We start from the raw sequence: 27831 nt of genomic DNA, 5'->3' as shown, positions 1-27831 counted from the left end.
CCGTGCAGACTGGCAAAGCACACGGCTTGTCTACATCACCATCTTTCAAACTTAGCAAGTTAAAAGGGTGCGTGTGTGTGTGTGTGTGTGCGCATGCATACGACTAGTTGGAGGGAGAGAGGGGTGGGGGAACTTAATTTGGAATTTTAAAAACATAGGTGTTGAACAAAGAAGAATATTTAGACTGTGTGTTTCAGGGGCAGTGGGGAAAGGGGCAGGGAAACAATCCAGCACTGGAAATTTCCCTTGGCTCGTGGATTCCATCCTTTCGCTGCTCCGCTAGCCTTCCCCCCACCCTCCACACCCCCAATTAAAATCCCCCCTCCCCTGGCAGAGGTAAGCTGTGCCTGCATCACTGCAGGTACGGATGGAGGTGCCCAGGCTTCTGCAGAAAATGGTGCATTCCACAGAGTGGAACCCTGTCCCCACCCCCCGCCTCCCTGCTCAGGAGGGAGTCCCAGAGAGACCAGCTTTTTGAGAAATAACTGGCCTGATTCATAAAACTGCTACACTGACCCTGTTTAGATTCTAAAGCAGCCAGCCTTTCAGAGCTCCATGCTCCGGAGCAGAGAACTTCTCCCACAGTGACACATCTTCGGCAGCAGCTGATATATGTCAACATTTGATTTAGGGGAAAATTAACATTTCAGGACAGAGATGTTTGGACTGTAGGAGCCAATATTTTCCTTTCTCAGCCTCCTGTATTAGAATTTCTAAAATCTTCCCTAGGACATAGAAGGGGTAGATGACAAATAGCCTGAATCACTGCCCAGGGTGCTGGGACAACCAAAGTCAGGTCTGCATATGTGTGTGTCCCTGCCTCTCTGTCGTGGGCAGATTCGGAAGACACACACCAGACAGTCAGAGAGTGAGCATTTGCTCGGTCCCTTCCCAAATGAGAGAGGCTCACAACATCTGCCCACCAGCCACAGCAGCAAAGCTCCAGCGAGGGGCAACCAACCAAGCCTGCGGCCGCTTCTGCCCCAGTCCTCAGGGGTGGCCGTGGGACAAGGGCCGGGTAAGGGGATGGGGAAAGTGTCTGCATTCGGCGCATGGGGCTGCCTGTTGCCGCTCCCAGAAGGCTGTGCAGCTCCCATCCCTTCCCTTTGCCAACCTTTATTTGGTTTTCACACTTCAAAGCTAAAGCAAGCCGTGCTGGCCCAGTTGAAGGAAGGCAGCCGGGCCGCCCTGAAGCCAGCAAGATGGAGGGTTTGCTCCCACCATTCGCAGAGAAAGACATGGCCCTGCCACCAGCCCTGCTCGTCCATCCTGAACAAATGACTCCGGGAAACCGAGCCCTGGAGCTGAGAGGAGGGGAGAACCTTGGCGTTCTCTGTGACCTTTTCCCTACAAGGCATATCCTCAGATGTTTCGTGGCACTAAGCCATCATGACTCAATCAACATGAAAAATGAACCTGGAGGGAGAAAAGCAGGGTGGGCCTCTCCCAGCAGGCAACTGGGCAATTGCCCTGTGACCTGCGTGGCCTGGGGGCAGGGGACGGACACCTGCATTTTTTCATTGTCCAGGAAGCCGCGGTAGCCCGAACCCCAGGAAACCCTGCCTCGTCGCCTGGTGGCTATTTGTCCTGCCTGCTGGGAACAAGAGGACTGTCTCACCCTCACGTGAAGGCATCTTCGCTGAAACACTGCATGATCCCGTGTCATCAAAGAGAGGAAGAACTAATTTACAAGATCAATGCGACAACTAGTCCTGCGATTCTCCTTCCGTCCAGACTGCCAAAAAAGTGCTTTCCTTTATAAGTCGGCTTACTGCTTTCTCAAGTTCCCCAAAGAACAGAAAACATGTTAGGTACCTTTCATTACAGCACCACCTGCCCCCCTCTCCAACCCTGCCAGTCCTTTGTGGGAAAAGGAAAGAGACTGGTAAACAAATGGTCCATACAGCCAGGCTAGTCTGGAAGAAAGAAGGCATCTGACACATAAAGAGTCAATTTGGATAACTTTCAGATAAAAAATACGGTTTTTCACATCATATTGGAAAATCTTTAATGATTCTGTTCTTTGAGATGCAGAAAGAAAAACAGCCACGTGAACGAACAGTGGCTGGCAAACTAAAACGCTGCCCAGACACACATCTCAGACTGTAAAGCAGTACAACTTCTAGTTTTAACATGGGTATAGGTACATATCTGTGTATGTGTGGATAAACACACACATACACACACACACGTATACTTGCCATCCAAATCTCTTACCTCTAGCCTTGAGGTCAAAGACCACATCTTTTTCACATTTTGTAAATTGACCTTCCCTTATTCCAGCCTGAAATTCAGTCTTATGCCCCCAGCACGGGGTGAGGAACTGAATGTTTGGCTTCTCCATCTTTTATGAGCTAATGCTTCAGAATGCAAAATGCTTTCCATATCAGTAAGCCTGGTTGATATTATTACTCCATGTTGTGGCAGAGAGCTGACATCGAGGAAAGGTAAGTCTCTTTCCCAAGCTCATATCTTACTGTAATAACAGCATCAGAACTAAGATCCCCATCTACTCCCCTAAACTGCCGAGGGAGAGGGTCCAAGGTCAGGTGGAAGGAACTGCCCTTCTCTCATCCTGCCTTACTTGCCAGTCACCAATAATCCCAAGACATAGGAAACACTGGCCACATGTCCTCTAGTAGCTGCCATCTTGGGTCACCCCAGAGGATAAGCCACCGAATGCTCACATCGGAGGTTGACGTCAGAGGTCAGCTAAGTCTGAGAAAGGTCTCTAGCAGGGTGTTCTAGTCAAGCCGGTCCAACTGTGCGGTCCCGTAACTCTGATCAGGAGGTCATAGGCTTGTGATTCTGCAAAATGATTTTAGCCTACTTAGACCTAAAGTCCATCTATTTATTACCTGGGGTAATTGTTAGTGCTTGCTGAATTTTTATTTGTCTTCACGCAGTCCTGAGGCAAGACTGAACAGAGGATGCTGTCAAGATCTGAAGAGAGGACATCCAACTTAAAGTGTCCTGTGAAAAAATGTTTTCATGTTTTCTATATATTCCCAAGGCATGTGGTTACTAAAGAGTAACTGAGAAAGTCCTAGTGTCCCGCAGGGTTTTCACGGTGGTTAAGTTCCTCTTCTTGGGTAGGATTCATGTCCATAACATAATCACATCTCTGTATTTTCATCTCACATAAATAATTTATTTCTGACATTTAATATGGACCAGACATCACCTCATGGATGGCTCATAAAAGCACGATCATATTTCCCATTTCTTTCGGTGTGGTATTTTTGGGGTGGCAGACAAGAATGGGTGGGGTACATGGAAAGTTGAGTCCTGAATCCCATTGAAATGATTTGTAAACAGAAAAGGCTGGCGAGAGCTGCAGAGTCCAAAATCCCTTCTTGAAACATTTTAATTATGTCATGAAGAACTCAAGATGCCACCTTTTTCTATTTTTATTTTTTAAAAATTAAACCCCTTATGCCAACCCTGACTGACTGGTAGGGGTTGTCTGGAGTGCAAGTTGTTGAGAAGGGTTCTGAAGTCCCTCCTGCTCTCAGTAGGAAGGAGTTCTACGAGCGTTGGTAAATTATCCCTGCCCTGGGAGAAGGATGCTGATGAGGAAACATATACGAAGTATTGGCCATTCCTGACGGACCAGAAAATCCTCTTGTATCACCATTTCTTTGTCTTCCTCGTGACAGTGGGAAGAGCTGCCCCACAGCCTCTATGTGATAAAGTTCTGAACTCCTGTAAAGTATAACTGTCATTACTGTATTATTTCTGGACATTCTAGCTAATAAAAAAGGAGTTCAGGTTGAATTTTTATCTTGCACGGAATAGGTCTTATGTATTTTATTCACATAAGCTTTATAGAGTACACACTAAGTGACCAGAACAAGGTAGAAAAAAATAGCACTGTAATTCCCATCCCTTTCCCCCAATCACAGAGTGATGCAAACCTCCTGAGAGGTGAGTCTCTGCTGAAGGCAAAGGAAATCGTAACAAAGAGCGATTTCTGTGCTCAGGGATGCTAAATCCATTCATCCTCATTTAGTTCTCCGTAGAACCTACGGAGATGATACATTTTATAACAAAGACCTCTCTCTGGGCAATGCAACTGGTCCAGACGGGCACTACTATTTCTCCTGGGAAGCTTGGAAGCTCCTGGTGCTAGGTGAGGACAGAGGGGCAAGGAGAAGACACTGTGGTGGGATCTGGATACTCCATCCTCCCTCGCTGACTTTGCCAAGCTCCCCCTGCTAGAAGGTTAGACACCTCTGATGGAACAGGACCTCAGATCAGCAGGCTTGCCCATTCTCAGGTCGCTCATCCACAGACAGAGTTCACCAGAAATCCTCAGGCCCTGAGGAAGCTTCATCGTTGTAAATGAGGTCCTCCTGTGTTTCACAGGTTCACTAATGGATGCCTCCCCTTCAAGAAGGCAAAGCTTTAGTCTGTGGTCCAAGTAATCAAAGGGAAAGTCCCTCTTCAGAAACAGAAGCCCCCAGGGGGACCCACATCAGAGACTTTCTCACTCCAGTCAATCCAGCTTTCTCTGCCGACCACCAAAGCACAGGCTGTGAAACCCCAAGACCCAGGGTGGGACTCTCCCGAGGGGCAGTTAGGTGCTGACTGCAGCCTGCGGAGCAGCCGACTTTATCTTCACGTTTCTGAGACGTGGGAGAGGGCATTTTCCTAGCCTCAGCCCCAAGAAACTCAGCCTCGCAGCCTGTACAGGTGGAGATCCTCCAACCATCGAACAGAGGTCATCAATCTTTTTCTGACTGAGCAAAACAGACAGGGCTCATGGGCCGTTCCGAAGCTGGACCATTACCTAGTCCATCCCTCCATCACCACGGAGGGCCACAGATGAGCCCTCCAGCTCCTCCCCGCTTCAGTACATTTGGCAAATGAACACGAAGGGTCGTGGCCACCACATGCCTTTCAGTGACCTGTGCACACGCAGCGAGGGATTAAGATCAAGTCACTGATGAGTTTTCCTTGTGGACCTGGAGCCCCGGCAGAAGTGGTGACTACAGCAGTCAGGAGCCTCCACCTCTGAGACAGGCATTTGCAAGGAGACTGAGAGTCTTGACCTCCAAAGGGAAAGCCTGGTTGGAGCTCAGAAATAAAATACAATCAAAACTCTGTCTGGAACAGATTTACATAGGATCCCCTGGGTAACGGAAAATTACGAGAAATTCCATCCGGGAGTTCAGCTGAGCACCACCACATCTGTAAGTCCTATTAGTGCTTATGAGATCGACGTGCCTGTGGATTGATGTGGAACTGCAGTTACAGGGAAGGGGCCGTGAAGATGTGAGATATGGCTTCCTCCACCCCCTGCTCAGAGCCTTCTTTGAGGGGATAAGAGCAACGGGGACACAAGCGCCAAGGAACTCCCCCCGCCGCCGCCACCACCGCCCTAAACTATCACCACCATCCCTGCGCGGGAGCTTAACTGTGTGTCTCCCAGCCTGGGCTCCGTTTCCGCGAGCTTGCGGGCAGAGACGCTGGGATGCTGCTGCTGAAACCCAGAGCTGGATTTTCTTCTTAGCTTGTTCACGGCCCCTCTAGACCCAGGGCAGACAAAGGCACCACCAAATCCTCCCTAAGCTAACATAAAAGCCAGGAGAGAGAGAAACACTGGCTCCCTAACTGCCTTTCTTACAACATATGGCCCCTCGGCCTCCCTAATGCTAATACGATAAAATTCCTATTTAAACATCTTAGCGGAGGGCTCCAAAAACGCCCAGGCTCCACGGCGCGTGCGCGTTCTCTTTCTCTGCGAGATCGCTGCCTCGACAAGCGTCCCACTCCCCTGCACACACAAGCCCCACGGATGGGCTGTGCCAGATGGGCTCTTAATCACAGTCATCAGCTGGGAAATTAAATGTTAGAAAACCCAGCTAGTCTCCTGAATTCTCCCACTTGAGATCAGGGCCTGAGCTGTGGCAATGCTGTCCCATATGAGACCCACGCTGCCTTTTAAAGGAGGACCGACGTGACGGGCCCAGGGTGGGCTTCACGCTCTAGGGGCATTTCTGTTTTCTCCCGCAGAAAACTGCAGTTCAGTTCAGTTTCGTTTGGGTTCTGATGGCTGCTATTAATATCTCCTGTTTACAGAACACACACCTTGGAGGAGCTCAAAACATTTACAGAAATTAACCAAGCTTTGCAACCTCCCTGACAAGGAGGCAGGGACCAGACAGCAGTTCCTTCGTCTCAGAGGAAGAAACTGAGCTATTAAGCTGGTGCGTTTCCCTGCCACGCCAAGTAGACAGGACCCCCTTGGCCCACTCGTTTCCAGGGCTCTGCTGAAGCTGCCAGATGAGGTAGGTATTTATTTATATGAGCTCATTGGCTTATTATTCTATTTTCACACACACACACACACACATCATGCTATAAGATCCCAGTGTGCAAACATCATGTCTGTTTCCTGTGAATCTTCCCACAAGTGTCTACTGCAGGTTTCCTTTAGTAGGTGATCAATACATGTGACTGGTCTGCAATAAACCTGTATCTCTTTCTAGAGTGGCTTTCTCCCTGTGCCCAGAAGAGTCCTAGATGCTGCTCCAACATCATTTCCCCAGATGACCCCGAGGTTCCATCAGCAGCTGTGTCTCAGTAGTCCTATAGGACTCACCTCCTCCAGCGCTCACCCCTTTCTACTGCAATTATTAAAAAGCATAATAGCGAAAAGAAAGTAACTCCGTAGTCTTGGGGACAGACACACCTCGGTTTGCATCCTAATTCTGCCATTGTGAGACCTCGGACAGGGTCACTAACTTTCTTCTACCTCCTCACCTGTAAAATGGGTATAATCAGAGCTCCTCTGGAATCCCTCACAGCACAATTTGTAAGTAGGAGAAAATATAAACGATTTACTATCCCTCAGTATAGGAATAGATGGAATACCTGATGGGACGTCAATATTGGAAAACACTCCGTAGCCGTTTTAAAGACAGGCAATACAAAGAACTGAGAGAGAAGCACTTCTCAGATACACCGAGTACGCAGAACAAGTTTCAGAGTGTATGCATGACTCTCTACGTGCGAGCAACTCCCAAACAATACTGTCGTTACGTACAGGCTTATCTAAAGGTAAGGAATGAGATCACCTATAGGAAGTGTATATCGGTAACAGGAGGGAAAGGCAGCTGCTTCTCCTGCCCTGGATGGGTTCCTTGGAGGTAGAGCTGTGTTTTAATCTTTGCTCCTGGCACATCGCAGGGGCTGAATGAGTACAAGAAAACTCCTCAATGAATGATGCGTTTAGGAATTAATTGTTGCGTCGGGAAGTAAGAGTGCTCGTGTGAATCACAAAGGACCTTATGTATTGTTTGGAACATGTTTTAATGTGAGGAGGCAGCTGAGTCCTTTGGGAAGCAACTGGGCTGAGAGTCATGAGGCCTGGATTCCAGAGGAGTGTTTCTTAAAGTGTGGTCTCAGGACCACCAGCCGCCAAATCACCCAGGAGGTTTATTAATCACCCAGATCCCTGGGCCCCACCCCTGATCTGAATCAGCTTCTCCGGGACTGTGTGATTCAGGAATCCGTACTGTAACACTCTCCTTTTTATCTGTGGATAAAAAGTTTGAGAATCACTGCTTTAGATCCTGTTCCGACTTCCTGTTGGACTCTCGGCAAACCTTTCCCGAATTCAGTTCCTTCTCTACAATATAGAGGTCGGATGGCACATGTTCCTTTAAGCTGTAAAATTCTATGACCAGGACTCACCCAGTTCCTTGCCTTTGGGCCGGCCTGTACACGAGGCATGTGGGAGGGGCTGCGGTGAACCGCTGTGGGGCCCCTGGGCTGGCATCTGGGTACTTCTCAAATTCAGAAGCTTCTTGTTCTTATGCCTTATATTCTTTAATTCGTAAAACTAACTGGTAAGGACGCTGTCTTAGCATTGGTTCTTAGTGATTAAAATACATAATTTTAAAATTATAATATATTTCTGTTATAATCGTAATACATTAACATAGGAGAATTACCGTAACAAATAATGTAACACACACCCACACCAGAAAGGGAAGGTGTTATGAAGATGTTGGAACAGATACTAAAAACATTAGGAAAGATTACTGAAGAAAGCCAACAGGACGTCTCTCTCTGGCCTTGGGCATGGATGGATACGAGGAATGTGTCCAGTCGTTTTCATGGAAATTAAAAGCCAAGAGCACAGATGGCTGCGTTGAAGAGGGACCCTCTAGCATGTTCCATGTGTAGCAGGCCAAGAAATGGCAACTGACAGTGTCCTCCAACAGATCCCAAAGGTTTGCAGAAGACTAAACCCAACACCAAGTTAACCCCTCCTTTGGCCTCCAGATAGAGAAGAGTTTCTTCGAGTCAGCAAGAAATGGCTCTACGTCTTAAAGAAGAATATCCTGAAAGAGAGGCCCACGTAAGGCAGGGTGTCGACGCCAGGGAATCTGGACTCGAGTGCTCTCTGCCCTCTCTACTAGGTGCTACCACCTTGGGTGACTTCCTTGGTCACGCAGAGCCCCGACTGCCTTTTCTGTATAAAATGGGTTAAGAAGAAGATCTATTCCACAAGTTGACTGGGAAAACTGAATGAAGTTAACACATGTAAAAGCGCCTAGCCTTGTGCCCAAGGCATATTCAGCATTAGGTCAATATTTAAAAGCAACCGCTCTTCTTCCTGTGGTAGGACGGCAGGTGACTGTCCTCTGAGCCTCTCTTGCCTTCCTCATGGGAGCCTGACAGAACGCTGACTCAGGATTATTCAACAGGGGCGTGCCTTTGGAAGCTGTCAGACTGCTTAATTCTAGACTTGCTAAGTTATTCATCCGTATTCCCTTTAACGATCACACACAAATCACACACAGGAATGATGTGTCCTTTTGTTTAAAAAAAAATAGAGTCTAATGACCCTTTCAGGGGCACCTTGAAATATGTTATTTCAAAAGTCAAAATCACTGATGGCAGCACCGGGCCGATGATCTGGGGCTGGTGAACCCTTAGGGCCTAAGACACTGCCCGGCACGCAGTAAGTGCCAGATAAATAGCCACGAGACAAACACAAGATCTAATGGTTTTCTAGCCCTTGTAAAAGGAGACACAGACTTCAAACTTGTTTACATGGTTGCTAGTGAATGGCTAGTAGAGATGGAGGGGCCAAATCTGAAACGTCTTTGGAAACCTCAGGTCAGCGTTAAGTTAGCCACCTGGAAGGAAGCCAGCCTCCGGTGACTTAGATGACTGGACTTTCTTAGGCGTTTCTCACAGTTCTGTTTTTCGTATTCACATTCTGTCATTTCAACAACATCAAGCTCTTTCTTGTCAAAATTTCTAAGGGAGAAAGTTACAGTTCCCTGAATTGAAAGCCATCATCTTTGGAATTCTTTGGGCTTCAAAACAGGGACTGACCAGGAGCCCTTAGATTTGGCCTTTTGCTTCCTGCCCCATCCCTTCCTTCCTCTCTCTCACTCTCACTTCTGCTCTCTCACACTTACTTTCATTTTCACGTGTGAGTCAGACACTTGGAGGTTTTGGCCTGCCCCTTTCTAGAAGTGAGTTTCAGACTTTTCCTGTTCATTGCCGTGCGCCCAGCCCTGGCATAGCATTGAGCCCACAGTTGCACAGAAAAAAAAAATTTTTTTATATAAATTATGTACTGGCTGAAAGTATCAAGGAGATTTTGTACCAGGGAGAAAAACATACTGTTTTCCTTCCACAAAGACACCCCAGCCATTTCTACTGTGCCCCACCATTTCCTGTTACCAGGCATAGATGATCCTATATAGTTCATGAATTTACTTGTTCACTCCCCCATGAATTGGGAGAGTCTCAAGATGGGGATAATGTCTTCCTCCTCAGCATCCTCCCACTGAGAGCCACTTCAAGGCTCCACTCACGGTGGTTGGTGATTCACCAAGTGTGGCTCCTGACTCAGACCCGACATAATCAGGACAATCCGCTGAGGACCTTCCAAGGAAGCAGGGACCATGCCTCACTCATGCTGACATACGTAGCCCCCAGTGCCTGACACATCAAAGACTCTCAATAAATACTGACTGAGGAAGGCAGGGGGCAGTGGGAATGAATGATACCGGGAAGAGAAAAAAATCCAAATGTTTCAGAGAAGCCCAACACACAGCAAAATCAATGAATATGCTTTTCTATTCATTCTGTCTTGCATTCATTCAACAAACATGTACTGGGTGCCTCGTTTGTGCTAAGCATGTACTTGGCACCAGTGACTTGCAGATGAATTACATGTGAGTGGGAAAACAGGTATCCATGGAGTGTCCACTACAGAGGGGGAGACGGATGGGCGGTGTACAAGGGATGGCATGCGTGCTGGGGTCGCCAGTGAGCAAGGAGCGCACACACCTCCTCCTACAGAGGTGCAGAGGAGGCAGCAGATGGATCAGGGACAGAGCAGGAAAGGAAACAGGAGACTAAAGAATATTCAACAAAATTCCTCTGCCCCGGAAGCAAGGAACTTCTTGTAAAGACAAGTGCACTCAGGACATCCGTCTTTAAACTGATGGTTAGTGTGATGGCAAACGCTGGCAGAACAAACAGATGCCTTTTATGCACAGTGATGTTGACAACGCATCCAGCCAAGAAACCCCAACATTCCCATTTGACTGACTCATCTGACGGACTCGAATGCCTGAGCTCAAGTGTGGGCTGACCTCCTTGACCTTGGCAGCAGCACATGAGCTGGTTCAGTACGTTTTTAACAAGTACGGGGAAGTGGTAAGTGCTTCTTTTGGTTTTCACAGAGCTGTCTGTTGACATACACCTGGCATCCAGGGCACTATTTTGTACCAGAGATTCAAATTCAGTAACGAGGAGTAGCGGGGATAGGGGATGAGGAAGGAGGGCATTTGAGAACTTATCAAGACAGAAGCACAGGCACTTAAACACTGGATGAAGCTACTTGAAAAAAGAACCTCCAAATGAGTTATAGCATTGAGACAGAATAAATCCAAGCTTAAGTGCAATTCCTCTGAACATCAACACAGGTAAGAGGGAAACAGGAGAGCGCCACACACAGCTCTTCGGTCTGGCACTGATAAACCCGTGTCTATGCTACTTTTTCACCTCCCAAGACAGCCTTGGCCCACCCAGCACTGGAAGTGCAGTCGCAGACCTCGATCTCCACATCAGTGAAATGGAGCCTGTGCTGCTGCACGAACCGGAAGGTAGGAGAGGGCTTAAACTCACATATGAGGGTCTCTCTCTGTTGGTCTGTACAGAAAAGCAATTCAAGGAAATAAAAAAATTAAGTCTTCAAACTGAACACGCTTTATCCCCAAGCATGTCCATTTATTCAGTTTCTCGGGATTTTTCTATCCGTCCTGAGGTGTTCCACGTAGAACTGCAGAGGCAGACAGCCAAGGGCTTCAAACCCAGTCCCACCACTTGCGTGGCGGCTCTGGGTAAGTCATTCAGCTTCCTGGTACTCAGTTTTTCTCATCTCAAACACGCTGAGTTGGAGAGTGAGTACAATCACCTGGCATCCACAGGTGCCTAAGAGTCAATCAACACTGCTTACTTTTTCTCATTCCCTAATAGAAATACAAGGTAAGGACCAATGCCGTGGGTTTGCGTATACATGTTTGTAAAATAAGCAGAATTAAAGAGGAGCCTAAGTGGTGATGCAGGGAACACACCTGAGATCCAGGACTGAGTAATCGAAGGTGAAGACAGAGCTTTATTGAAGAAGGAAAGAAGAAAGACCCTGTTCCTTTGGGGGACAACTCCTTTCTGTTTCATTATCTTTTACTCTTGCAGCCTCCCTATTTCTGGGAGGTTCTCTCACATAACCACGTGCTTCTGGGTGCCAAGGCCCCGGCTTCGATTGTGCCCCAGGAAGAAATAGGCTGCTGTCGGCAGCTCCCCTGTCACACAGCACTCCTGCCCCAGCTTCGTCCCCGGTGAGTCTCCCCATGGGGACCAGAGGCTCCGGAGGCTTCCTGCACTGTGGTCCCAGCCGTGCGTCAGGCAGGCTGGCGCCCTTCTTACTGTTCTTCCTTTTATGAAAGTTACGATTGGGGGAAAGAGGGAGTGGTGTGCCCACGAGACTGCTGTGGGCTCCTTGAGTGTTGCTCTCTCTGCGTGGGTGGGACCCCGAAACTCAACTGCTGACAAACTAAATGGCGGTTCATGCTCGCTCAATGGCCTTCCACCCCTGTTCTCTAAAACTTCTATTCATCGTAGAAAACGGGTGTAGGAGACACTTTCTTCTAATGGTTTACCAGTCAGCTGAGCTTCAGAAATATTATGTTCATAAAGACAGTACATGGAGAACTACTGCGTTTTCCTTATTGGCACAATAGAAACATAAGATAATTTGTTATTTATATTGTAATAAAAATATACTATAAATCCCTCCATCCAAGAAATATTTATTTTGTGACTTCTGTGGACTTAGCAGTGAACGAGACCAGCAAAAAGCATATACAGAAGGACTTTTCACATTTCCTTGAATAGTATTTATCGATAGAGTTGAGGCAGAGATCTCATGAGTATACAGTGAAATCCTCTGTCGTGTTTTTCCAGTGCATCGCATTTCACTCATGTGATACTTCCATAACTTTTTCACTCAGTGCATTCTCTCTCCAAAATGTTTTTGGCCAATCTCAAAAAACTGTCATCTCTAGTATAAATAAATGGGGTTCCCCATTTAGGACGATTTTACACTTGCTACAGAAATATCAGTTTTAAAAAGAGAGGCTGAGATTGGATACTCTTGGCCTCAAATCCCAAGTAGAGAAGAAGAACATAATACCCAGACGATGAACATCCTCAAGATGGAGCCATCCTTTTCCATAATTTCCCAGGTGAGTCATGTTTGTAGGGGTCTTCAGGGAAGAAGAAGGATGGGGGGGGCAAGGGTGGATGAGAGCATGCCAGTGAGAGAACTAATGGTCTTACACACACATCCCTTGTTTCTGGTTTGTTAAGATTTTCTTCTTCATTCACTGGGCAAATAGCGACCACTACTTACTGTGTGCAAGGAAATGAAGCAGGTAGCACGTGAAGTAATAAGATAAGAAAAAAAATGTCCCCGGCTAAAATATACATTATACATCCCTTCTGAAGAACTTTCAAACTTAGGAAAATACGATTTCTTTTAAAGAAAGTAGCACTTGGAAAATGGGATTCCACGAGTTGAATTCCAGTTAGTATCAGTCCTTTGCCATCAGAGGTGGGCTGGAGGACTGGAAGGTGGCATCTCTTATGAGTGGCGGGTAGCAGGGAGGGTATAGCTCAGTCGTGGAGTGTGTGCTTAGCACGCATGAGGTCCTGGCTCTGATCCCCAGTACCTCCATCTAAGTAAGTAAATAAGTATATAAATAAATAAAACTAATTACCTCCCCATCCCCACCCCCCAATTTTCTTTTTTCAAAAAAAAAATTTTTTTTAAAGAGTGGTGGGTAAATCGTGTTGAAGCTTATGAAGAATATGAAATAGCAGCTAGTGACTCAATGATTAGACAAAGGCAGGAGATAATTTTAAAATTCAGCAAGAGAGAAGACACATGGCCTCACCCCACATGCTCTGAAGACGTAAGTCCCATATGACTCCTGCCACTGGTAGCTGCTGTTGATCGAGCAGTAAACATTAAGGCCAGGACACCACAAGATTTATAGAGATATTCTCATTTAATTCCCACAACAGTATAATGGAGTAGGTGACGTCTTCCCCATTTTATCCATCCTCTAGATAATGTGAGGCACACAGAGGTGTGATGTCTAAGCTCGCACAGTCAGGAAATGTAGAGCCAAGGTCTAAGCCAGAATCAGGGCTATCTGACTCCAAAGCTTGCCTTATGTTGCCAAATTCTGATCAATCTGGCTGAAAGAGACCGAGGGCTGCTTCAGAACATTTCCTTCATTTACAAGAGTGACTCTGACCACTTGTTGGATCTCAGACTTCTGTAATAACTTTATGAAAGCTGCTCTCCCTAGAAAGAGGCGTGTATGTTTATAATTTGTGTGTACGTGCATTTTGGGGGGATTTCCAGACTCCTCGAAACAAAGACTGAGAAACTGGGCCCTGAAAGTGGCAGGACCTGACAGAGATGTAGTGGGTAAAAATATCTCCTTGGCTAAACCAACCAGATTGATGCAAATTCTACAGTATAAGCAATTCTTCACAAGCACAGATTTCCCCCTCACAGTCTTGATAGACAGAGACCTCAAATTATAAAGATATTCACAAAGGACGCTGGTTACCTGATTCCCCTTGGACTTTGGAGTGGGGGTGAGTCAGCAGCAGTGTCTAAGGGACTAGGAAAGAATGTTGCTAGAATGAATGGCAACCCTACAGTCGGGCCGAGCCCCTTGGTCATGACCTCGACGTTCAAGGAGTTGGCTCAGACAGTTCTGAACTGAGTAGCCATTTCAGACAGCCCACAGCCCGGCAGGACGCCGCTCTCTGACTCTGCCATCATGACACTGCCATCTGCAGCGACCAAGCGGAGGCTTCTCAAGACCAAATTTATCACACCAGAGATTCCATTCTTACGTAAGAATCACCTGTCGCTGGTGCATAAGTTTCAGCACCTCGCTGAGCCAAGGGTGATCAAGGTTTAAAGGAAAGGGACCTGAATAATTATCAAGCAGATTTCCTCTCTGTGGGGCTGAGTTCTGAAAAATCTTTGCGTCCTCACATGGCCCTCATAGGGGACTCATTTTTCTACTTTCAGTCTGCCCCACTGCGGTTGGGGGAAGGATGCTCTGGGAGCCACAGGCAATCTGTCTTCTTGGAGGTTCTGTTCAAGCTATGACTTCGGGTTGTTTCCACTTATGTCTGTCCTCACAAGTTTCAGCTTGCTCGCAGCATCAGCTAAATAACCATACAGCAAAGCCTTGCCTTGTGTTACCGAGGCCTGAGAGTAATCTTATAAGCCCGGAGCTAGGTATCCCTGTATCAGAGGCTGCAAGCCTACACAGAAATGCAGGAATGGCCCTGAAATTTATATAGCAGTTTGAACAGTCTAGTCCTTTAGCTTGAGACCTTGGACTGCAGGTTCAAGTGTGTTGTCTGAGAGCAAACAAAATGCCATTGGCAAGTGACAGAAGGAAGCAGAGTTGTTTATGGAGAAGGGGCATTGGGGTGACGACGGATGGGACGGCAGGATCCTGGGGGGAGGAAGTCTCCTCAACTGAAAAAGAGGCCAAGAAAATCACCTACAGCTCCACTTGGTGAAAGTTGGCAAAATTAAGTTCGGGTTAACAAATATCTGGGAAGGTTTGAATCTGTGACCTTGGGCAGACTGTTCCTTCTTCTGGGTTCCCATTTGTACAATGTGCGACTAGGAAGACGGCTTCTTCCTGCGCTGGCTTGCTGTCATGGACGGTGGAAGAAAAGGCCTTTGAAGACAACATAAGTTCCCCTCTGTCCAGGGAAACATAAACAACAGTAACTCCACAGCCTTCAGCTCCACTCCTGAATGAGTTCTTTGCTTCTGTCTGAGAGGAAAGCAGCTCGTTCCTTGGGGGAAAGTCGAATGCGGAATGACAGAACATGCCCCCTCCACTCCGGTTTCACTATGTTATTTTGAATTATTATTAATACGTAGAATACTCAATATAAGTTGACGAGATTTTACGGAGTGTCTGTCATGTCTCCAAGGCTGCAGTAGATCCTCTGAGGAGATACAGAAGACCTCTGTGACACGTTCAGGGTCTTCAAGGATCTTAACAATTTCTCAGAGGTGTACATGTTCCATTTTCAAAGCCAAGCAGAAAACAAGCCATTGTATTTTATTAGTCTAGCTTTTAAGGTAACTGTTACTTCTCTCTATTAGTGTAAGCAACGGAATTTGACTGAACTTGTCTGTTTTTACACATATGATTATTTTATACGTATTATTTATCTTGTTATACCTGTCTACAAGAAGACTCACTGAACAGGGCATATGTTGGCTTGAATTCTGGTTGGATGTCTTGAGATAAATCACAAATAAAAGCCAATCAAAAGACTTTTTGAATTTCCAAGCAAATGCATACTTGCACATTGTGATGGTCCACTCAAGTGCACGTTCTATATGACATGGAAGAAAACTAAATGAATCATTTTTGGGAAACGACTCTAATTCCTGAGTGTGCTTATTGGTTAACATTTTTGCACATCTTCGAGCTTATTGGTTAACATTTTTGCACATCTTTGAGCTTATTGGTTAATATTTTTGCACATCTTCTGAACACTGATGCTGCCTCAAGGTGATTCCCAGCAATGGCCTGTTATCCTTTGTTATTTTTTCAGATACCAAGACAAATCACTAATCAATTTATTGTAAATGGTAATCCTTTCAAAAATACACGTTGGGTACAAAACAGAATGTTCAGGAAGTGAAGGTGTTTCAAATGACGTCTCTCCAATGCAAATTATGTTTGTCATGACCTGAAAATAATGGTCCTAACTGTTTTGTATGAATATGCCTTTGTGGACTTTCAATTACATGTACTTAAACATGTAAGAATGATATAAAGCATGGTATATCCATTAATGAATTTGCCAGCCACATTACATATTTCTAAGCAGTTTATCAAATGATGCGCCAAGAGTTAACATATGCTATTCTTAACTAATAAGTGATATACTGTATTGCCATGTTTTTCTTTCAATAACCCATAGCATTACTTGGGGACCTTAAGTGTTCAGAACTCAGTTACCTATACTCTTCAGCTCATGAAGTCTCTAAGGCTGTTTGTATCCACTGCCCTTATGGTGAACCCAGTAAGACGAGGGGCAGATATTTAGGGTGACCAACCACCCTGATCTCCCCGGGACTGAGGAGGTTCCCAGGACAGGGTATATGCTATGGGAAAGTCTCAGCAAATGGGGGGAGGGCAGGGCACGCTCTCCAGACTGTGGGTATTTTAATTTCTGTATAAAGTTGGGGAAACTGAGGTACAGAGAAAGTGCTCTGCCCAGTTTACCCAGCCAACTAGAAGCAGATGTGGGACTCAATCTGTATTCCAAGGAGACCAAGGAGACCACATTCGCAACGAGGCAGATCCCTGATACTTCCTCCAGACCTTACTTCCACCTGGGGCTGTGGGAAAACTAATGCTACCTTTTGTCTTTCTAGTGTGCTACCATGCCAAAAGTGCGAGGCTGAAATACGGGGAGTCCTAGTGAATGGGGCCCTCCGTCAATATCCCATATTATCCAAGGCAAACAACACGGCAGCTTTGTGTTTTAAAGGGAGTGACAGATGGACTGAGAGGATTTGATGATCACAGCTCTTAAGAGCAGAGGAAGTACAAGTATAAGGTCTGTCTACCCCACCAACTACCTCTTAAGACCACCAATTATTTCCAGTCTTGACTGGGCCGTGTGAGCAATTTCACGAAACAAATCAACTTAAATGAACCTTAGAAAAAATGACCCGGTAGCCACCTTTTGAATTACAACATAGTGACAGCTAACATTTACTGAAGGGCTGAAGGTGTGCTGGATGCCAGGCTTAAAGCTTTTCCTGAATTCAGTCAACTCAGGCTCACAATAATTCCACCAAGTAGCAACTAACACTCCCACTTTGCAGATAAGAAAAACAAGGCTGGGAAAGGTAAAGTGACTCATCCAAGTTCACACAGCTGATAAAAGTAGGAGCTTGGATTTAAACCCAGGCAGTGTGACCCCAGAACCGGCGCTTTTAGCCATCCACTGTATCACGTTTTTTTTTTTTTGAGAAATCTGTTTTTTTTTTCTTTTAAAGAAGCCTGTTTATCACTTTTAATACAAGCTGCTAAACAGTGGTTTCCAATGTCCAATCACTCAGACAACGCTTTGCTAGGCCTTTGTAGACCTAAGACCAGGTAGCGTGTGTATTCCTCAGATGCACAGTGGGTGTGCTGGTCTACCCGTTTAGGGCGAAAAGCATGTGGCTTTCTGGTCATAGGTATTAAAGGATCTGAAGGAAGAGATTTTTAATCTATCGATTAATTCCAGAGTGAGATAAATTGTCCTGCCAAGCTTCTGTGATTTATTCAGTACCTCTATTTCTCTTTCTGAAACAAAATGTAAATTATATGTCCAAGGCTTCTATGAGAAATAACTAGGTAAAATAATGGGAAGGCACTGTGCAAACTGTAAAGTGTTTTGTACAATTATCGCATATGTTAAGGAGCTTCCAAAATAGCAATTTCTTCCAATGCCCTTGCAAAGCAAATGAGACACAGCTGCCAGAAAGCTCTGCAAAGAGACAGAAAAATCCAGCTCTTTCAAACATTCAAGGGGGGAAACACACACCATAAAATTACCCCAAAGATGAATTTTACAAGAAGCGCGGAAGTGTCATCAACTTTTTCCGTGGTTAATTCTAAAAGAGTGCCAGCGTTGCCAAGATCAAACAAGCAGCTCTTCCCCAGAAACCTGGGGAAATACGCTGTTTAATGGCACTTGCATAAGAGTTAGAAATATAAATTATACTCACATGAGGAGCAGAAGTGAGGAACCCAAGTTTACCGGCTCTTCTGAGTCTTTTCCAAAGTCAAGTCTGTTGGGGGGGAAAAAAAGGAGAGACTTGTTTTAAACTTAACAAAAGAAGGACTTTAAAAAAAAAAAAGGAAAGTAAGAAGGATGAGGTGCTCATGGTGACTCAGCACTTGCCAAAGCGCAGCAACAATTAAACAAATTTGCTGAAAGAACTCTAATAAAATCAGCATTCCCTGCAATATCAGAACAAGATTGCATCACTAAGGAAAATGTTTCAGCAACACATTTGGGGGGCTATGGTTTGGTGGAAGTTGCCTGGGGGTGGGGGAAACTCAGCAATGAGTCACAGACTCCTCAGATGAGGTGGACTAATGCTAGAGGAAGCCAGGTTGGATCTCTGCTCTTTTTAGTCTCCCTCTCTTGAGAGATCCCAGCCCTTCTGCAATCAGCCAAAAGGAACAAGTGAGCTGGCCATGGGGCAAAGAGAAATTGTCAAACAAGTGAAATCAAGTTTCACTTGCAGTCTGAAGTCTATACATTATATAAACAAGTCCTGGGATGGGGAGGAAGGAAGATTTTCCCAGGATCCTCTGCGCCCATGAGAATCTTTTCTGTAGACCCCTGTCTCTGGGCGGAAGAGCACCTGGGTTATCCAAGATGGAGGCTACAGAGATTTTTAAGTTCTTTGGGGAAATAGAAAAATCACGATTCCTCTTAGTAACTACTATCTTTACCTACCCTTTTAGCCATCAAATTCTGTGCTACAACTAGCTTCAGTTTCTCCAGTTCTAAACAAACATGTCTTTGTGGACGTGCAATTTTGGTTCTGCCCACTGAAAAGTATAAATCTTTCATATATTTTCACATAGTTATTCCCATACGAAACTTTATAATGGAAACCCAGGATGTTCTCCTGCCCCTTCTCAAAGGACAACTTCCCACCCTCTACCTCAGGTTACAGAAAGGAAAAAACATTTAGATGCTGTGGTACCATTTCTTCCCTTTCAGGTGGTCCAGTACAGACTGCGTGGAGAGTTTACACTTTCACATCTTAAGGAAAAAAATAACTAAAAAGGTTAAGAGCTGGAGATTTGACATTTCCATATTAACCTTTTTTTTTTAAATTAAACTGCAGATACTGACTTCTTTTTTGTTTTGGATTAAAGTCAGGTGTAAAATATATTTTATGTAGTTATTATTGAATGAATTTATTGAATATATGTAATATTCATGAAATGAATATTTGTAAGTTATTCTGCCAGCCAAACCGTTCTCCTTCCTTCATAAGTGGAGCTGCTCAGTGTTAAACAACTGATTACCATGAATGAAGGAGTGGGGCGTCCTTAGAATTCTCTAGAAAGTTGTTAAAACCGTGCTACCACCATTTGGGTTTCCCCTTGAAAAAAAGGAAATAATTGTTCTACTTGGTTTTATTTTGTTCTGAAGAGAAAACATTTTTAATTGGGTTTGAATATTCTTGTTGGTTTTTGTTCTTTCATTTTGGCATTTCTACAGCAAGACGGAATAATCTCTTTTTCATCAACCAGAATGATAGAATGATAGCGGTTTGAGTATGAAATACAGCCAGGTTCCAGAGGAACTCTATTAGAGATTTCAGGAACAGGAAGAGCTTTTTCTCTAGGGGACAGAAGATGAGAGTTTCCTTTTGTCCTCAACCTTTAAATACCAAAGCATGAACCATTTCTACATACATGTCCGGAAGCAGGAACTGAATCCCATGAGAGCGAGCCAAGCACTGTCTCTAATAACATCTCCTCTGTCATCTCATCTCCTTAGTGTGCTCCTAAACTGAAACGTTTATTGCATACTTTTTTATATTGTGTTTGGCTTTGTTTTATTTTTTGGATAAATATTGGTAGAGGGCTTTATTTATATATGTGGGCTTTATTTTCTTTTGAATACGTTTTGATGTTTTATGAGACAATGTTGGCTCGCACCTCATGGAGAAAATGGAAACAATCAAAAGGCATTTTACACAGGGTCTCAACACTGCGCCTGCCTCCCCTACCAGCATTACTAATCCAAACATGCCTGTTAGCACAGGTGAAAATATCTGACTCCCCCGAAGCCAGATCTTCCACTTGGGTACTAGCTATCACTATTTGTCAACCCAGTGAAATTGCTTAAGGAATCCTTCCAATCGTGCCTAAAACATCAATCTGTCCCTCTCTACCGGATCATCTCCATCAGCACACAATCGTTGTTGTTTTTTCCGACCCCAAACACAAACACCACCACATCCTCAGATGGACCCCACTTTCCTCACCTGTTTCCGTCCCATTTCTTCGCCTCCTTTTGCAGGAGCATCAGCAGGTGTCTTTCCCCACTACTGCCAATTCATCTTCCATCATTCTCTCTTCAGCTACTCAGACCAGGCTTTAACTGTCACCACCTCACCAGATACGTTCTTGTTAAGGTTACCGATGATCTCGAGTTGCTAAAGTCAGTGGTAAATTTTCAGTTTTCATCTTGCTTGACCTGTCGGCAGCGTCTGACACTATTTTTCACTGCCCTCTGATATCCTTCCTTCTCCTGCTTTGTAGGACACCATCCGCTCCTAGTTTTTCTCCAACTTTGATGGCCACTCCTTCTCAGTCTCTCCTTGATGGTTTCTTTTTTCCCTCCTTGACCTCTTAATGCTGGAGACCCCCGGGGCTGAGTCCTTTTCTTTTTCTCTACTTGATAATCTCACTCGCCTTAAAACTTTTACTACCAACATGCTGACGACTCCACCCTCAGCCCAGACATACTCGGCACGTTCTCAAAGCCCCATGTATGCGTGATCCACAAACAACGCGACATCTCCCATCAGATGTCTAACAGTCATTTCAAACTCAGTATGTCCAAAACCAAAATCCCAGCATTTCTCACATACTTGCTCTTCCTGCAGCCTTTCACATCTCAAGTGATAGCAATTTTCATCTCTCTGGTTTCTCAGGCCAAAACCTTCTTTATTCTTGAACATTTTATGTCCAATCTATCATGGAATCCTACTGAACTTTACTTTCCAAATATGTACAGAATCAAACTACTTCTCACCACCTTTACAGATCAACCCATGGTCCACACCACGTCATCTCTCGTTTGGGTTACTGGTGTAGTCTCGTAACCAGGCTCTCTCAGCTTCTAACCTTGCCCTGCTCAGTATATTCTAAACACAACATCTGGAGAGATCCTTCTTAAAAAGTCACCATTTTGCAGTGACTCCTATTTCACTTAGATTGAAGCCAACATCTTTTTCAGGGACCTACCAAGCCTCATATGATCTTGACCTTGCCTCTGTGTTACCTCTCCAATCTACTACCACTTTCACTTTCTGGCCTTTGCACGGTCTGTTCTCTCTGCCTGTGACGCTCTTCCCTAGATACATGCTTACAGTCCCATCTGCCTCAGGTCTTTGCTCAAATGGCTCCCCGATTTAAAACTGCAATTGCACATACCACTCTCCCCTGCCAGTCCCTCACATCCTGAACCTCATTACCATGGTTTATTTTCCTCCTTTCCATAGCATCTACTATCAGAGATAGAGTATGTTGCTGTAAGTATTATGTTTACTGTCTGTCTCTGCTAGAATGCAGGCTTTGGAAGGGCAGGAATTTGAGTCGATCTTGGTCATGTCTTTCCTTAAATATCTAGTATAGTGCTTGGCATATGAAGTCACTGAGTGAGTGTTGAATGGAATGGCCTTCCGGGGGGGAAAAAACCTAAATTGATAACATTGTGCCTATAGGAAATAGGGTCTCGACTTCAAAGAGCTTGATAGAGAATTATTGTCTAGGATCTAATTATATCCTAAAGCAAGAGGAAAGGACACTTGAATATGTGGTCCCTCATCTGGGAAAGAGAGTATGGAAACAAAGATGATAACCTAGGGAAAAAATGGAGACATATCTTCCCTCTTTGGCTTTTAAAACTTCAGGCAGCACATTTTCAGATGTCTCCCGAAGGAGTTTGAAAAAGGCAACAAAATGGTTCTACAAAATCATGAAGGAGCTAGAGGTTTAATTTAAAAAAAACAAACAGAAAACAATCTGGCTTTCTTTCTCCAGTCTTCATCACAGTTCTGTATAGACACCCTGAACCATAGGTGTCTGCCTGTGCTTTGCACCACGGATGGCTTATCTAAGTCCCATTTTCTTAAAGTAGTCTCAGCAAAGGGAAGCAGCCCATGACGTATTCATTTCTACGAGCCTCCGCAATCACAGGGCAGATCAGGTGGCACAGTATTCACAGTGTGTGGTCCTTGGACCTGCAGCGCTAGCAACCTGGGAACTTGTTACAATTCCCAGTTCTTGGGCCCCTCCCCACCCTCAGTCTACTTCATCAAAAACGCTGAGGACAGTATCCAGCTGTCTGTGGTTAACCAATCCTCCAGGTGACTCCAATGCCTACTCAGCGGTAGGCACTCGGTTTAAGAAACTCGAGGAAACAAAACGAGAGAAATCAGGATTTTGATTTTCAAGTTTACAGTGACTTTGTTTTTGTTGTTGTTGTTGTTGTTGTTGTTTTTAACAAGGCAGCATTAGAATACAGGCCTCGTTTATGAAACACTCTTTCCGGGCATCCTGCCTCAGACTAACGAGAAAGTGGGAAGACGACTCACATATTCCAGGAGCCTAATGCAATGATTTCACAATGCTTTCAGCTACTTGGCTCTTGGCTCTTACTGTTAAGATTTATGAACCCACATGGCAGAAAACCATGCTTCAAATTATCTTCAAGTTGACAATTCCATTTCAACAATAAAGATGATTACAATGGAATGTGAATTAAGAGAAAAAAATAGCTATTGAGGATTGTAGGAATGTGTCAAAAATGATGTACTAGTTACAAATAATAATCCACAAGTAGGTGACCAAGAGCCCTTTTGCTTTGATGATGTGCTTCACAGAGGATTACAACACAAAGACCATGTTTGTAAAGCGTTTATTTAAAGAGTAGAACACTGCCTCGTCTGTGAAATTCAAACCCAATATTCTTTAAGCCCAACTTCCTGTAACTCTCATATTCCTATCAGTTTTTTAAAGTGGATGCATATCCCATTTTACACATGACACACAGATGACAAAACAGCTCAGTTCCTCATCTAAGGACACACTGTTATGGACAAAGTCGAGAACAAGTCTTGATTTCGGATTTTCTTATAGATGCCGATTTAATGTAAGAAATATATGTTAAGTACCTGCTCTGTGCCAGACCACAGATGAGGGGAGAGGGATATAAAATTTTATGACACAATCCCTGCCTTTAAAGAGCTCAATGGAAACAACCCTGTCTCCCTGATCATTTAATACCCACCTTTGTAAGTTCTAGCAAAGTAAATGAAACAAATGGCAGAGATGGTTGATTTCAGCAGTAAGGAAATCTGGGACCAGCAAGGATTACATCACGAGGTGTCCCAAGATCCTTGCACTGACCCTGCAGCATTCCATCCAGGCGCCGTGTACATCTTGTTGATGAAGAGTTTACAGGTGCCCTGTCACGCCCTACTGAGATTTCATATCCAGAACAGAATGTGGAGGTACTACGTGAAGACATGATAAGCTTGCAGAAAGGCAGTGAGAATCGGAGCTCAGGATGCGAGAAGTCATGTTTTACAATGAAAAAAATAACATGATGTTCAGAGATGCTTCCAAGCAGAGACTTGTTACAACTGGTGTGCCCTCCTTCCACTGTTCTCTCCACTATCTGAGTATGGGGTTGAGCTTGGGAGGGGTCTATATTTTTCAAAACACCAGCAGCTCTGCTTTAGAAAATGTTTAGGCTAAGTCGAGAAACTTAACATGACTGGGAACTGGAGACCTGACTTCAGGTCTCTGTTTTGTCACTTGCTGGCTTTAAAACTAAAGGGAAGATTTTGGTGGGGAGGGGAGGTGAAAACAAGAGAACCTCAGACAGAATCTTCTGAGGAAGTTAAAGCTTTCCATAAAGTACTAGAAGCTATACAAATATGAAGACATATTCATGCCTTCAGTCAACATTTATTTGTACTGTACCCTAAGTGGCACAAGGTCCTGGGGGTACTCAAGTGAACATAATAAACTGTTGGTGTTTTTTAATCTATTATGAGAATTTGGGGGGAACACCCTCAGAACAGTAAGCCAAAAGGACCTGAGATATGGAAAGACTGGACTTAAGAGTTTTTAAATGAGTTGAGATTGCTTAACTAGAAAAATTAGAAGACTAAGGGGTAAGTTTTAATAACTTTTAAAAAAAAAGTTTACAATCTCATTTTAAGATGACCTTTGGTCAGCCAATATGAAAGCTAAAAAAAGAAGATTTTAGCCTCAAGCTATAGCAAAAAAAAAAAGTTTAAGGAAGAGAAGCAATTAGGAAGTTTTTCTAGAATGCTAGAACTAGAGACTGAATTCCTCTGCTGAAGATATTTTGGAAGTGATAAGCTAATTCTCTCTCAGTGGGTTTAAAGATATGACTAAAAGTGGGGTGCCAGAATGGTCCTTTTTTTTTTTTTTGAAGTTCCACGTCTAAAATTCTGTGAATGGTAACTAGGTAGATTAGAAGTCTGTTTTCTTCTCTCTCCCTTATTTGGCTGATAAGTCTTCTTCCAGATTTGGAAACTCGTAGACATTGCTATGAAATGTATCACAGCCCATGACTCACTGTGCAAAGGACAAGTGTGTAAATTGCTTTACCAGTGAAAAATCCTCTGCCTGTCCTCCCTACTCCCCTTTTGTTTCATCTGGGACCAAATTTTAGTTTTTTTCTCTCTGATTCACATCCTGAGGAAATCAAATCACAAAATGGCTATGTTCAATTTTAAAAAGTATCTCCAACCCACCACACTTTAAGAATGTAAACTCTTCGTAATTCAGACGTTCATGATCTTTCCCCTCAAAATTCCCTTTCTTCAGAAGAATTCGGTGCCATTTAAGATAGGTAAAAGGAGTCATTTTTTAATGTATGACACTTGTGCACAAAGTTATGCTAAAGTCCCCTGAACCAATATGTCTACACAGTGTGTCTGCCAGTGGTAACCATTTAAAAGATGGGAATTATCAGGAGAAAGAACTAAAGGTTATTTGAGCCCATCAGTGCCAGGTATGCTCAGGGCTCTTCTATAGTAATGACTGACATTAACTGAGTTCTTAGTACGTTTGAGGTACCATTCTAAGTTTTACATGCATTGGTTTTTTTTTTAAATCCAAACTACTCCATGAGATAAATACTATTATGGACTCCAATTCACAGATGAGAAAATAAGGCTCAGAAAGGTTAACTCCCTTTCACCAGATTAGACAGCAAATAAGATACAAGGATGAGATTCAAACTCAGACCTGTTTGACACCAGGACTTAAACTGTTAATTACCACCCTCATTAGTCCTCTAAAAAAAACGTGGATATACTATCTCCATTAAGTATATAAGAAGTCTTATAACAAGGTAAGGAACTTGATCAAGAGGACACAGATTGTTAATGCTTCTTTGGCCTGGGATTTGAACTCAGGTCAGATGGCCTCCAACATTCACCCTCTAGTCATGGAGAGGGTGAGCCCCAAAGTAACCACTCTCATTCACATTCACTCCATGTAAATTATTCTTAAATAGGTCTAAATAAATGACTGTTCTGCACAGAACACTGCATATGAGAAGCTGAAGATAACATGAAAGATTTAAATATATTGCACATACCTCCAATAAACTTGCAATTCTAGTTAGCAAAGAAAATACATATATGACTGGACTGAGGTCAGTCGCAAAGCATGGTGTCACCATAGGCAAAATCCCCTCCTGTGAACTGCATAAATTCTGAAGTGATGCAGGGGAAGGCAAGGACAAGAGAAGAAAGTTCACCGATGAAAGCTTCTAAGAAGAGGAACAAAATAAACATATGATGGATGGAATTGATCCCATTGCCTGCTACCTTCTTGACTCTTTTGTGGGTAGGAAGAAACAATGCTTTGGAGACGCGGTAGAAAGAAAACACAATCTTAGCACTTATTAGAAAGGTTCCATTAAAGATAAGGCTTATGATCACAGAGCAACGGAAAGACTGAAGGACAGGAGAGGGTTTTTTTCTGTGATTACAGCTAAAACCACTCCTTCCCCTGGCGAGCAGGTCTCCATAGGGTCCTATCAGATACAAACCCTAACAGTTATACATCAAACCCAGACTCATTCCCTATAAAGAAAGGCAAAAGGGCAGAGGGGAGGGAAGAAAGAATCAACTCCGACATCTTCAAGGAATATTCCATGGGGCCTATCCAGTCTAAAGAAAAAGAAGTACAGTTTTTTTCTGAATTAGTCTTGGAAACTGAGCTTTGCTGAATGAACGAGCGAGAACGCAGATTGCTTGTTTCAGCCCCACTCCCGGGGCACCTTCAATTTAATGAAGAACGGGCTGTTTAAAAGAATCTTTGGATGGTAACCAAGTATTCCCTGTTTACAAGGTTCTACTTAAGCTACGTTCAACTCTTCTTCAATCTCAGGCATCGACTTCAGCCTTTAGTATGAGAATTTACTGAAAATTCCCGGAGAACAAGGTTTTCCAAACTGTGCTGTGAGGGAACAAGAGGTACTCAGTATGCTAATGAATATTGCTAAATAAAACAGTCCTAGAGTCAAATAACTTTGGGAAAGCTGAGTTCAATGGGCTTTTTTTTTTTTTTTGCAGCCTTAGATACACGCATGTACATTTCGTATCTCCACTGGGGACATATTCGGAATTTCTCAAACTTGTTTGACCTTAGGATACCTTATTTTGTGGAACTTGTACTGACATCTCATCGATCTAATATTCCAAAAAGGAGTCATGTTCTCTTTCCTAACATAAGTTTTAGGAAAGCGGGAAGACTGAATAATGGATGGAGAGATACGGCTACCAGCTAGCCACGGCTTTGACCCCACACTTGGGCGTGCTGACTCTCCACTTCCACGTTCTCTGGGTTCATCACTGAGTAAGAGGGAGTGGCTCATCTCTAATGTCTCGTTGCATGACAGCAACTTGCAAAAGCACCGGAGTCATTCTCTCCTGTAATGATCAGCTCAGGGTTGGCCTTCACGGTGAACGTGGGAGACAGGGCAGGGGTTTCTTTCCGCGTGGTGGCCAAGAGCGCAGGAAAACTGAAGGAGCCCATGGAATGAGAGCTTATTCACACAGTGTGCCTACACCACTGGAGCAATTAAATTTGAGTATTTCATCCCAGTCTTTGAGACACACTCAGAGAGTTCAGACTGCTTTAGTGGGTCATTCTGTGTCTGCTGGATGCATTCCCCTGCCCCCTCCCACACCGGAGCAGAACATAAGACAGATTCACACGGAATATAATGCGCTCACACATCTTTAGGTCCCTCAGATGAATGTGACTCTTTAAAATGTCGTCATTATTCATGATTATTTAAAGAGGAGGAAACCGAGGCACCGAAGGGAAAGTTCTACCTTTTAGCATTCTGTTG

At 44.3% G+C, this 27831-nt stretch overlaps 1 long non-coding RNA gene across 2 annotated transcripts in view; it reads right to left on the bottom strand.

Annotated features, from left to right (window-relative positions):
• Positions 1-27831, bottom strand: part of LOC107033857 (uncharacterized) — a 41272-nt gene that overhangs the window by 3963 nt on the left and 9478 nt on the right. For both annotated transcript variants that reach the window (XR_004186209.2, XR_012066651.1), the window contains one exon: positions 18395-18457. This is a non-coding gene — a long non-coding RNA (uncharacterized lncRNA). The remainder of the gene's footprint in view (positions 1-18394; positions 18458-27831) is intronic.

The sequence above is a fragment of the Vicugna pacos genome, chromosome 33 (genome assembly GCF_048564905.1).
Source record: "Vicugna pacos chromosome 33, VicPac4, whole genome shotgun sequence".
Lineage (NCBI taxonomy): Eukaryota > Metazoa > Chordata > Mammalia > Artiodactyla > Camelidae > Vicugna > Vicugna pacos.
The sequence above is the reverse complement of the archived record's forward strand: the minus strand, read 5'-3'. Positions and strand labels throughout refer to the sequence as shown.